General features: G+C 37.5%; 1 protein-coding gene across 5 annotated transcripts in view; it reads left to right on the forward strand.

Moving 5' to 3' along the window:
• usp54b (ubiquitin specific peptidase 54b) overlaps window positions 1-13804 on the forward strand; it is a 118965-nt gene that overhangs the window by 33250 nt on the left and 71911 nt on the right. The window lies entirely within an intron of this gene.

Below are 13804 nucleotides of genomic sequence, written 5' to 3' on the forward strand. Positions count from 1 at the left end.
GGCATTAGGCAACGTCTCCGCGGTTTAAAGGTTGTATCAGCGATTTCAGGCCCAAAAAAGGCCCAAACAGAAATTATCACATTCATCTAATCTTTCCTAACGATCCGCTAGCTGCCCACCCCATAAGCAGGCCGTCAAAAAAACGCGTCTCTGTAGGCAGCCTAGGCTCTGAGATCTGCACACAAAAACAATTGGTTTCACCAACCACTCAAAACCAAAATAAATAGTGGGTGGGGTGGGTGTTGTGAGGTTTTGCATGACTACACGTGAAGTCGGAGAACACGAGCGAACACGAGCGAACACGAGCGAACAAAACCTCACGACACCCACCCCCTGTCAGTGATTGGTTGGAACACTATTTATTTTGGTTTTGAGTGGTTGGTGAAACCAACTGTGAAACCAATCAGAATTCTTTAGAGATCAAATACTAAACATTTTACTGAATAGTTCATTTAAGTTCTGTTTTCATTGATTTTACCCAATAGACATCTGTTGTATATTTACATTTATGCATTTGGTCGACGCTCTTATCCAAAACAACTTGCATTGCATTCATGAATACATTTTATTAGTTGATGCATTCTCTGGGATCCAAACACAGAAACCTGACATTGATCACAGAATGTGAGCTGCTTTGAGCTACAGGAATTGTGAGCATTACTGTAAATTCCTTTTTGTTGTGTTCACATTCAAAATTACAGATTGATTGACAGCTTTACCACAAATGAGACTCTCTTTGTTGATAATAAGGAGCAATAACTGTTTGGGTGCTTCTTATTGCCAAAAGCTCAGGTCTGTTGACACCATTTTGCTGTTCAAAGGCTCAACATTTGGTGGTTGTTCAAGATGCCCCGGCTCTTTGTGGCATTACATGCTTTTTAGAGCTTCACTTGACTAAGGCAGAGGTTGTTTCATGTTGTTTTTAGTTGTGCAGAAGCCTCAAGAAACTTGTTTGGACAAAAATTGTGTATCTGCTGGCTGTCACAATGACAGTCTTCTAGCTTCATTCACATGACATGCTTAGCTCATTACCAGTGCAACCTATGTAGATTTACTGGATATTGACCACACTGTCAGATTTCATCACTTACTGTATAGACAGGCAGTCTGAAGATTTGGTTTGAATAAATCATGGGCACTTGGGGAGTGTGAACAGAGCCTTGGTGTCTAAAGCTCAAATGCATGACTACACTTTCTTTTATCCTCCTTTGAATCCCTCATGCTCTCTTACTTCCAAGTACACACACAGACGGGCACAGTGTGATGGTCGCATTGCCATGTGAATCATTTCTTAGAATCCTGAGGAGGTTACATCAGAAGAAGAGTGACTGTGCGTGTTAGGGTTGTCACGATTATAAAAAAATAATTGTGATTTGATTCATGATTTATTTTGTTAAAGTTTCAAAGGATATAATGACATGAATAGCATACTAAATAAAATAATGATAAAGAACAATATTATAATTAACATTTTAAAAATATTTTTTCTACTTCAATTGTGAAAAGTCAGTAATAACAGTATCATAATAAATGATTATTTAAAATGTAGTTTTATCGCTGTGAATTTTCAGCAGCCATTGCTCCAGTCTTCAGTGTCACATGATAATTCAGAAATCATTCTAATATGCTGATTTGGTGCTCAAGAAATTTTTTCAGGATTATTTAATGAATAGAAAGTTAAAAAAAATAACAGCATTAACGTGAAACATAAATATTGTGTAACATTAGAAATGTTTTAGTGTCACTTTTGATTAAATTAATGCATCCTTGTTAAATAAAAGTATTATTTTGATCAAAATGATTTTCTTTTTACTGCTTTTACTGACCCCAAACCTTTGAGTGGTGTGTGTTTGTATGGAAAAAAAGGAAAAAAAAACATGTAATATAAAAATAGACATTTTGTGGATTTTTCATACATTTCTGATATTTGGATAACAATATTTGACTTGAATTCAAAGTGTACTGTGATCACAGTTATCTTGAATAATCAGATCAAGTAGTCACGATCAGGTGATTATGTAATAATCACAAAGAGCCTAGTGTGTCTGTATGTGTAGGATTACTAAAGACTTTCTTGTGTGTGATGTAACTTCTACTCTTTTGAAAAGCCCTTTTGCGTTTCAGAACATCTCCTTCTGAGAGAAAACTTTCTATGCAAATGCATCAATTGAGGAGTTTGTCATTCTTTCTCAGACATGTTTTGTCATAATCGCTTGCTACAAATATAATTGTCAACAAAGAAGATAATGACTTGGATTAGCTCAGGCTTTTGTTTGGATGAGAATAATCACGGGCATTTATACACTAATGCCAACCATTACACTCCATCTGTCCTTTAAAGGAGAACTCGGCAACTCTAGCGAATTCTAGTCACTTCTTCGCTGATTTTCCCTTTTGTTGTCGCATGTTTTCCCCACGAGCTCCCCCTACAGCTGTGGGGGGGCGTATATGTCACAACACGGTCGTAAAAAAACTCACTTGCGGCGGCCTCCTCCCCCTCTCTACCGCTGCTCATGTGCGTTTGTTTTGATCGGAGCAAGCCAACTGAATCGTGTGGAGCTTTGTCTACCGAGGTGGGTAATCTGGTAATACATCATACATGCGTATGTGTTTATGTTGAATTGCCATAAAGCGATTCGTGTTTCGCGCTCGTTCTCGTTCTCGTTCTCGCTTCTCACGAGACTTCCAATTTCTATTTTGCCGGGACGGTAGTCCCCAAGTTGCAAGGTTGGTTTTCCGCCTGGGAACGCTGGGGGGAGCGGGGAAAGTCACCAATATCACCAGAACAGGTTGTTTAACCATCCAAATGATTTCTAGACAGTTTTATTAAGTTAAAAAAGTTACCAAGTTCTCCTTTAAGAAAAAGATCAGATTTCCTTCTCCATACTGCACTGGCATGACGTCGGAAAGCTTCTTACGTACCATCATTGGAATCCACAGCATAAGACGTCATCACTTTAAATTTCGTGACTGCTTCATTGTGGCGTGTTCCTACTTAAACGTGGCTTTCTCCATCTCTCTGGCTCAGATTCAGGTCACTCCCTATAACACAGATGGTGCCGAGCCTCAGTGATGGATGCTGGTTCCGCAGAGCAGAGAGATGCATGTGGAAGTCTTTATCGTACCAGCCGATTGGCAGTTCATCAGAGCACTGCAGCCTCTTGCAGTTACTCATAGCCGGGCATTTCATCCTTATTCTGCTACAGCTGCTCTCTTGTCTGATACAGCTTTAAAGCAGACGCAATGTTCTCCAGTTTGCCTGTGGGGGTTAGACCTACAGAGAGAGATGGTTCATGGGAAAAATAATCTTTCCTGAGTGTGATAAATTCATGCTGCTTTTTGTCTATTCAGTGATATTTGGGTTACTTAAAGTTTCTACCAGATGGAGACCTTGAATTTAATTTTCCTACTTCGCAAATCTTCTCAAAACTTTTATTATTTTATAAATTACAAATAAATAATTTGAAAATGTGTTAAAAAAAAAAAATCTGTAAAATAAACACTTTTTCTCATTTTACATACACAGTGAAAATTACACGAATATGACATTGGGCAACTGAATATAGGACTTGGCGATATATGGGTTGACCACTAATTTGTACACTTTTCATTATCTGTTCATGATCAATTATTCAGTATTGGTCAAAAATACATAGCAAAATAAGAGTAATATCCAAAAATAAAGTAAATAAGTAAAATGAAATTTGAAATATATTACCATTATTGTTGTTGTTTACAATAATAATAATAATAATTGCAATATATTTCAAATTTAGTTTAATTTAACTTAATTTAAAATATCCCCCAAAAAATGAATTTGATTATGATTAAGTAGAAAAAAATATAATGTTATATCGGTAATCGAAAATAAAATATTGATAAAAAATATATCCATGTATGTAATAATAACAATAAGTTAAAACAATAAGTTAAACAAAATTAAAAAAACAAAATAGTATCCTCTTCTAGACATACATAAACTAGTACCCCCCCCCCCCCACACACACACACACTCACACACTCACACACTATCATAGATGGTAATGTTGCTTGAATATATTTACATTTTCAGCATGATGTTGTACAACATGCAATCAAACTGACGTCGCTCGCGCTCCTGCTATGTGCCAATGTCACCCTGGGTTTTCGTCACTGTTATGGTCGGAGAAGCATGGCCAGGAAATCACACTCTCTGCTGCTCTGTGTGGACACAGCAACCAAAGTGTTAGGAGAATCATACACATACAGTCTCATGTTTTTATGCAGTCATAGGGATGTTAAATGACATGGTTTCAATATTGAGAGACTACTTGTTATTGATTGTATAATTTGGCTGTTTTTTTTTGCATCTGACACTGTTCGTGGCTTATAACCCCCCCCCCCCCATATCAGACCAAAAATTAATGGATTATGCAGAATAATATGTTTAATTTAATAAACAAATTGTATAACCAAAAAGCGAAGATCATGAATTGCTCAAGAGCTGACCGCCAACTCTATTTAACACTATTCAACACGGTGCTTTCATAAAATATTGCTTTGGCATCACTATCTCCCACCTTCAAAGCATCAGTTCCCTTGCCAGAAGTCTCCACCCCATTCTTAGCTTGAAAGTTGAAGAGTATACACCTTTATAACCTCAAATCTTTTTAAATGCCTTTGTTGTTAGTAATACCTTAAGACTTTTTTGGTATGCTCGTTATTTTTGTTTGAAATCATTTATTCATTCATTCTTATTTATTTATCAATTAAATATATTTTTTTTCCAGTGTATTCTACTAGTACTGCACCACTAGTCAACAATCAATACTTGTCCCTATACACTTATATTATGGTTGAATCAGTTGACCATTCTTCCCAGTGGCTAACATAATAAAATCCTGGCTTAATATGGCTAAATGAAGAGGAAAAATGGATCACTCTGGATGATTATGTTTGTCTTTTGAGGACAATCTCCATTTAGGATGTTGGAAAGCTGGTTTAGAACCATCTGTTCTCCTGAGGGTATTTATTCGGGTTGTTAGTGTGTTTGTTAGTGTGTGACCATGAACATGTCTCTGAGTAGATCCTATTCCACTTTAAGCTCTTTGTGAGAGAACTATTTGTTCTTTTGTATCCTGGAGTTCCTCTGTTGGGGAGTATAGTGTGTGTACACTGTACAGTGTTTGCACGGTTCCATCCAAATTTGGGCTGTTAGCACTTTTTGTGGTGCTCTCTCTCTCTCGCTCTTCCGATAATTCGACTTAGCCCTCACTAGTCTCTTCAGCTTCCCTCCATCATCCCTTGTTTTTTTGGTGTCCTCTTTGAAGTGCCTGGTCCTGAGGCGACATGGGGGCGCTCCTTTATTTAATGTCTGCTTTCACGTGGTGTCTCTGAAGGAGACAAGAAGGAAAGTCTGTGCTAATTTTTCTTTTCCCTGGAGAAGAGGAACAGTAGTAGTAAGACTCAGATGGTAAGAGGTGACCGCAAGTTTAATATTGTCCCGCCGTCGTCACAGGGGGAAGGTAGTTGAAATTGGATTTGCAACAAAAGCTGATGATTACGTAAAAATATTAACGGCATGCTAATATAATTAAATGCCCGGACTTTAAAGCCAGCAAGCAGATGTTTGTGCTATTTTTGGTTACGTTGCTGCCGTAATGAGTGAAGAGGAAGAATGATTTATGATTAGTCAGAAAAACAGCTAAATTGTGAAGAAAATGGCAGTCTAGAGCTCGTGTTTGCTCTTGGCATGCGTGTCTATCCCCTGAAGCGCACTTTACCACAGCAAAATTGAATTGAATGACTACAAAGCCTTTAAAAGGTCCCTCGAAATGAAACGGCTTCGCTGGCATCTAAACTTCTCAATACTGGCGGTGTTTGTGCTGGCCTAGGTTCAGGGACGTGCAGAGAGTTCCTCAGGAGCAGGGGCTCAAATGTAAAAAAGGGGCATATATATATATATATATATATATATATATATATATATATATATATATATATAGTAGTATTATAGGTATATAAGTATAAGTAAGTATAATAGTATAAGTAGCCTACCGGCCAAAAGTTTGGACACTACTATTTTTAATGTTTTTCAAAGAAGCCTTTTATGTTCATTAAAAGGCTGCATTTATTTGATCTAAAATACAGAACAAACATTAATATTGTGAAATATTACTACAATTTGAAATAATTGTTTCATATAATAATATACTTATAACCTTTGATACTTTTTTCAGGATTCTTAGTTAAAAAAAGAACAGCATCTATTTAAAAACAACAACAATATCGTTCAAAATTTTGGGGTCAGTCATTTTCTTTCTTTCTTTCTTTTTTATTTTATTTTAAGAAAGTAATACTTTTATTCAGCAAGGATGTGCTAAATTGATTCAGCCTTTTTGAATGGAAGTTCCCCAAAACCGGAAGTGCCACCCATAATTCAAAAACGCAGTAAGGTCGTCAGGAATAAGGTGGATGGATACGTTTACACCAGTGCATTTTCATTTTAAAACGCATAACCTTTGCTACGGTTGCGCCTGCCGTCCACACACACTACTCCGGAGTTTTAGACCCTCGAAAATGGAAACTGACCTCTAAAGTCAAGTCCGAAGCAAGACAGTCACACTCAAGTGACGCAACCCATAGCAACGTGTTATGGCAACGACACCTCAGATTGAGAGAAATATAAAACTAAACGTGAATTTAGGCTACTTTAGTTTTGCACACATTGTCATTTTAATTATAATCAAATGCATTTTGTTTTATTGACCACAATATTATCATTGGTATTTGTTTGAGAAGGGCACTTTTGATTAATTTTGAAAAAGGGCAGGGGCTCGTGCACCCACCTCTCGCCTACGCAGGGGCTCTCGCCTACGCCTCCTCTGCGGAACAGTGATCCTTCTGGCTCCATAACAAGCGAAGGAGTGAGAGTCCCGCCTGTAAGCAGAGGAAAAACGCTGTTTCTTCCAGTAGCCTGTGTTTCTTTAGCAGGGCTCAACAGTAACGTTGGACCAATGGCCCCGGGGTCAGTACGTGAGAGTTGTGGGCCAATTGGCGGAACTGTCAATAGCCGTAACTGACCAGTGCTGCAATGTCACACATCTTTATTGATTATATTGTTTGTGTTTTTACTTGCAACTTAACTGTTTGGTTTTCTGTGACGTATTGAATGTTATTGCTGCAAATATTTCAGATATAAACTTGTCACTATGGTATACTTGTCACGTTATCTGGCTTGAATAGATGAGGTGAATTTTTTTGAGAATGACTTGCATTCATCCGGAAGATTCATTCAGAACATTTTGTGTGAAGAGGTTTATGAATATATATATATATATATACATATACAGTACCAGTCAAAAGTTTGGAAACATTACTATTTTTAATGTTTTTGAAAGAAGTCTCTTATGCTCATCAAGCCTGCAGTTAAAAAAAAAACAAAAAACAGTAATATTATGAAATATTATTACAATTTAAAATAATGGTTCTCTTTTTTAATATATTTTCAAATGTAATTTATTTTTGTGATGCAAAGCTGAATTTTCATCAGCAAGTACTCCAGTCTTTGGTGTCTTATGATCCTTCAGAAATCATTCTAATATGATGATTTGATACTCAGTTATTATCAATGATGGAAACAGTTGTTCTGTTTAATATATTTTTTTGGAATACTTTTTTCAGGATTCATTGATGAGTAAAACGTTAACAGCATTTATTCATAAAAACAGCATTTATTCAAAATAAAAACATTTCTAACAATATAAATCGTTACCATCACCTTTTATCAATTTAACGCATCCTTGTTGAATTAAAGTACTAATTTCTTAAAAAAAAAAGTTATTGTTCCCAAACTTTTGAACGGTAGTGTATATTGTTACAAAAGATTATTATTCTAAATAGATACAGTTCTTTTTAACTTTTTATTCATCAGATAATCCTGAAAAAAGTATCTCCGGTTATAAAAAAAATATTAAGCAGCACAACTGTTTCCAACATTGATCATAAATCAGCATATTAGAATGATTTCTGAAGGATCATAAGACACCAAAGACTGGAGTACTTGCTGATGAAAATTCAGCTTTGCATCACAAAAATAAATTACATTTTAAAGTATATTAAAAAAGAGAACCATTATTTTAAATTGTAATAATATTTCATAATATTACTGTTTTTTTTTTTTAACTGCAGGCTTGATGAGCATAAGAGACTTCTTTCAAAAACATTAAAAATAGTAACGTTTCCAAACTTTTGACTGGTACTGTATATATATATATATATATTTACCGTTTTTATGTAGAAATACAATTTTGTGGTGGAAATGAAATGCTAGCAGTGGAGGTATAGTGACTAAATTCTGACTAGCAGAAAATAAAATCACTGTTGATCCCTGAGCAGTGAACGACACCGGATTACATTGTCCCGGATTCAGCCTGACAGTTCCATGGCGTATCTCTCCTGCTGGCGTACTGCAGTCACGCAAACCCTATCAGTGGGAGGCGGAGAGAGGTGCAAGCTACATGCAGACAGATGTCAGCCTCTCTGCGGGCTCCCGGCATCAGAGCGCCCTGCTTCCGGCTGCGGTGCGGCACCCAGGCTCAAGAAATGTTCAAGCCCTTGGGCTAGTGATTCAGTTTTAGCTGATTACACCCATTCCCAAAGAGAAACACTTTCTATCTCTCATTCTTCACCTTTACTTTAGTGCTAGCTAAAGAAAGGATTCCTCATACCTGAGTTGATGACTTGTGATTTTTTCCCCGTTTAGTTCAGTTTCTCTGTGGAATGGAAAGAAAGAATCATTGACCATTTAGCAGCTGGTTTCATCGACACCTGTAGACTGTTAATTACATCTTCACACTGTGGAAATATGATATTTGGGTAACACTTTAGAATACTGTTCCATTATTAATGAATAACTACACAGAAAATGAATGAGTAACACAATAGTAACTGCTAACTAATAACTAAAACACGTAAATCACAAAGACTCTTCAACGGTTTATAATGACTGAATTGGCAGTTACGTACATGAACTGAAATTTGTTTCTGACAGAGGTGATGTTTAAGTCTGTCACTAGTGTGACTGTGTAAATGGTAAGGTGCTCTTCAGGGCTCGTGAGAGTGTTCATGGATGAGTGAGTCTGGTCTCCAGTGGCAGCACTATAAAGGCTCTGTTAATGGCTGGAGCTTTAGTGAGAGGCTGCAGTGCTGCACTACACGTGTGCTCTTGTACTTTTCCTGTAGTGGCTCATCTTTTGTTTTTATGGGTTATTCTAAACCCTTGGTAAACATCCTGGGTTATGTTGTTTCGTGTTTCAAACCGTTTACATTTTACCCTTGCTATTTTACACTATTCAAACGCATTTAACCACATACACTATGAAAGCAATCCGGTCTAATGCATTTTCGACTATACCTCTGGAAGTTGTCAAAAATGGACAAGCTTAAAAACGTTTTAGACCCTGTTTACACCTGTATTAAGGGTCATCCATTTGTCTCAGTTTTCTCAGTTGGCAGGTGTGAAACTAATTAATTTTGGAGTATGCCCTGACTTGTATTCATGTGTTTTCATGTTCAACAGTTTCACATTTCGAATCAAGGAGAGCTTGATGTAGTGAGTCGCTAACACTCTTTCTGCCTGGGTTTTGCTGCTGTACAGTTATGGCTGCACGATAATGGTTAAACTGATAATCATGATTTTGGTGAGTGCTTTGCAATTTGCCTTCACGTTATATATTTTAAGAGAAGCAATTCAGTTGCAGATAAGACAAACCACAGATCTAGATTGCTCCACAAATGCTAATTTGTGCAGATCGCAAAAAAACGATACCATTTTCATCTTTGATATTGCCAAACACTGCAGAAAGGGGGTGGCAAAGAAGTTTTCTGATTTACATTATAAACACTGGTAAAACCTTAAAAAAGCTTATAATCTAAAAAACTAAAATGGTGAAATTCCTATTATAAATTCCTAATATTACATTTTTTTACCTTGTATTGTAGCACAGAGGTTGCATAAGTGCATTTATTTACTAACCATGATCGCAAACAGCGCACAAGGAACACATTACTGACTGTATTACATTTTCATTCAAGCAGAATTTCACAAAGAACATCGCTAAACTCCAACATACATGTTTGTCTGTGTTTTCAGATTATCTGTGCTTTTTGCAGCGCTGGTTGACAGGTTGGGAAGATAAGTAATACACTGGGCTGAAACCGTATCCTTTTAAGACAGGGGTCTTCAATGTTTTTCAGAGCAAGGACCCCTTAGGTGATAGAGACAGAGCAGGGACCCCCGATTCAAAATGTGTCAAACAGCTACATATTAAGCATATAGCCTTAGTTCGATATTAAATGAAACCAACCATAATGTAGTTATATTAGTAAATGTCACTTCTGAAATTTTGCAGCATTTAATTGGCTGTCGGTCTTCTTAGCAGCATGGAAAAACAAAACTTTTATTCAATGGATTGTATACAGTATAGCCTCGAAAGAGCGCAAATAACGCTGCCTTCATTAATCACTAAAAAGATCGCAATGTTCCATTATAATCAATGAAGCTGTCTACACTGCACAATGAATCTCTTACTTAGTACTGACTAAATTACACCTCTGACCTAAATTTCTCACCACTGCGTTCTCTAGAGTGCAAATATAAATACACACTGGAGTGTATGCCAAATCTGTTTCGCCAATATATTATTACAGTATCAACTGAGGGTTGTCTTGCCTTCGTTTGAGGGTGCATTTAAAAAAAAAAAACATGTAACATGTTCAAACATGTATGGCTGAATTAAACCAGTATTTCCACTTGCCATTTGTGTAGCATTTACTACAATAAAGTTGACTGAGTGGATCAGGTATTCTGAGCTTTTGTGATTGAGTGGAAGTGGGTCTAATTTGCATATTCATGCATCTGCATATACTAAATGAAGAAAGGGTGTAGATTTATGTTCAAGCTATTTTAATGCATGAATAAATAATTTTCACAGATCAAAGATGAGTTTTAAGTGATCAAATTACAGATGACATGCGGACTTAAAGAGAAATCTCTGTTTTGCTGAACTGTTTTGGAAAAAAAACTCTCATGTTTGCTCTGTGAAATAAGAAAAATAGAATCCTGGGGATTTTTATATGGAGGCCCAAGAGAGGTGAAGATCAGGGATCATGAGAGGCTACAAGCTCATCCATCTCTCTCACTCTCTCTCTTTGTAGAATCCCAGTGCCCTCTGTGTGGTTGCCAAGGTATCTCCACGGCTGTGGATCCTGGCAGTGTGACACTGGAACTCTGCCATTTAACGGAATTAAAAGGGGATTTAGGGAAATGCGTGTGTGTGTTTGGGGGGATTGGTGGCCAGCAGAACTGTGAGGTATGGAGGCGGGGCTTTGCGGTTGCCACACAGTGCACCAGAGTGTTACGTAACATGTTTACTAACACACTAGCCAGGAGGCGATTACTTCCCATAGTTCATCCTGACCTGGTCTGATTGATAGCAGCTCTCAATTGGTTCCCGAGCGTCTGATTGTTGCTAAGTTAATGAAACGGTCCTATTCGCCCAGCTCCAGAGGACACAGCCTTTTCAGAGCTGTTGGTCTTCTGCATCTTATTAGGAGCCGTATTGGGCTGAGCTTATTTGGATAATCAGAAAGGCCCTCTCTCTCTCTCTCTCTCTCTCTCTCTCTCTCTCTCTCTCTCTCTCTCTCTCTCTCTCTCTCTCTCTCTCTCTCTCTCTCTCTCTCTCTCTCTCTCTCTCTCTCTCTCTCTCTCTCTCTCTCTCTCTCTCTCTCTCTCTCTCTCATTAGTTCACTCTCTCTCTTTGTCCCTCTCTTCGTAATTGTTGGCTGTGTTGTGCTGTTCTCTGCAGTGCATTATATAAATGCATAAACCCTCTGGTGCAATGGTTGCACAGTGCCAGCTAGTGTATGACAGTATCGGTCGGGGCATCGACCGGCACGTTGCTTGGGGGGTGGGGGGTGGACTGCGCTGTTGTCATGGCAGCCTGTGACTCACAATTGTACCCCGTGCTACTCAGGTCACATGACTCCAACAGTGAATAACTCCTTCACCGACCTCAGCAGTGCCGCCCACTGAGAATGAGTGTTCACACCTGTTTTATGGAGAACAAGACACACACGCATGTGAAGCAGCATATCATGCTTCATTTTTCAGGTATTTTCATTATCAATTTTAATTCAAATGAACAGTTAATTGATTAGCATTAATAAAATTAAGATGCATATAGCGGACTTCATCTACCATGTGCAACTTTTTCATTATATAAATAAATTATTTGTTTTAAATAATGAAAAAATATAGCATCATGCACATGGTATTTGGAGTTCACCACATATTTTTTTAAAGGTACACCATGTCATTTTTGGCCCTCTAGTGCATGCATTTTCAAACTGCATGCATTTTGCAAAAGAACATTGTTTTGGTTGTGCTTCGGGTCTGCATGAATGTGTGGATGAATATGGTTATCCTACTTCTCATAAAACATTTACTTCTAGGCTTAAAAAATATAACAGGTTTAGATGGAAAGGATCTCAAACTAACTAGCTGAAGATGTTACTTGAACTAGTCATGCTAAACATAAAATAATACTTTATGGATCACTATATAGTTTGGTATACTACTTTTTGCTTATATTTAAGTCAATAAAGGACACCGTTTAAATACACTGCATGACGCTACACTGTCCTCTGTTGAGCAACAACATTATGGTCAGGTGATGCAGGGTAACCTGTTGTTAGACCCCAATAAATAGCTTGACAAGCCACGTTTTCTGTCCTGTGTTGACATATTTCCTTGTGTTGTGTTAGAAAACTATCACTGTTTTGAAATTGTTGAGCTTCATTTATTAAATGACCAATGTCATTTAATCGATCATTAGCTGATCATGAACATCCATGACCTTGATTATGAAGAGCGGGAACCCCACGTAACACCTGCCTCAGGTCTGTCACACACACTGTTCTTCCACATCAGAACATCCCTCTCCATGTCTCTGCCTCAGGAAAACAGGACAAACTGCAGGGCTGGACCATGTGGACAAAGTGTGTATTGTGGGTGTGTATTTATGTAGTAGTGGGAATAGGACATGCCTCCAACCTGGCAGGAGAGCTCTGTGATGCAAGCTGTGTCTCTGCAGTGCTGCTGTCTTTCCTCTCCCTTTTCCCTCCCTCTTTCCCTTCCTCTCTCACTTGCTTTCTACTGGTTGGAAAGGGGAGAGGATGAGGGTATGAAACATATGATGATCCAAATTTGTTAGAGTGGAGATTTTGCATCTATACCTAAGTTGATATATTTGCATGGCAATCGGTGTGCAGGACTGCTTTACTGTGTGTACTGTACATATTAGAGGGGTTAAAAAAACATAAAGTGATGTGAAAATAGGTGGTCCCACTTTATATTAAGTGGCGTTAAGTACTATGTACTTACATCGAAAAATAAGTACAATGTACTTATTGTGTTCATGTTGTATTGTAAAACACTTTTGCTGCTATTGAGGTGTGATACGGGTAAGGTTAGGGACAGGTGTGGTGGATTGGGTAGGTTTAAGGTGTAAGGGAAGGGTCAACTGTGTAATTACAAATGTAATTACATAAATTAATTACAGCTGTAATAACATGCAGGAATTTTTTTAAATTTAAGTACAATGTAAAAACATGCAGTTACACAATAAGTACATTGTATCAAATTATTAATTTCAATGTAAGTACATGTAAGTACATACTGTAGTACTTAAAGCCACTTAATATAAAGTGGGACCAAATAGGTAGTTGACAAATAACCTGACAAATAATGTATAATTTTTACATA

Source organism: Scardinius erythrophthalmus (genome assembly GCF_964197995.2).
Source record: "Scardinius erythrophthalmus genome assembly, chromosome: 18".
Classification (NCBI taxonomy): Eukaryota; Metazoa; Chordata; class Actinopteri; order Cypriniformes; family Leuciscidae; genus Scardinius; species Scardinius erythrophthalmus.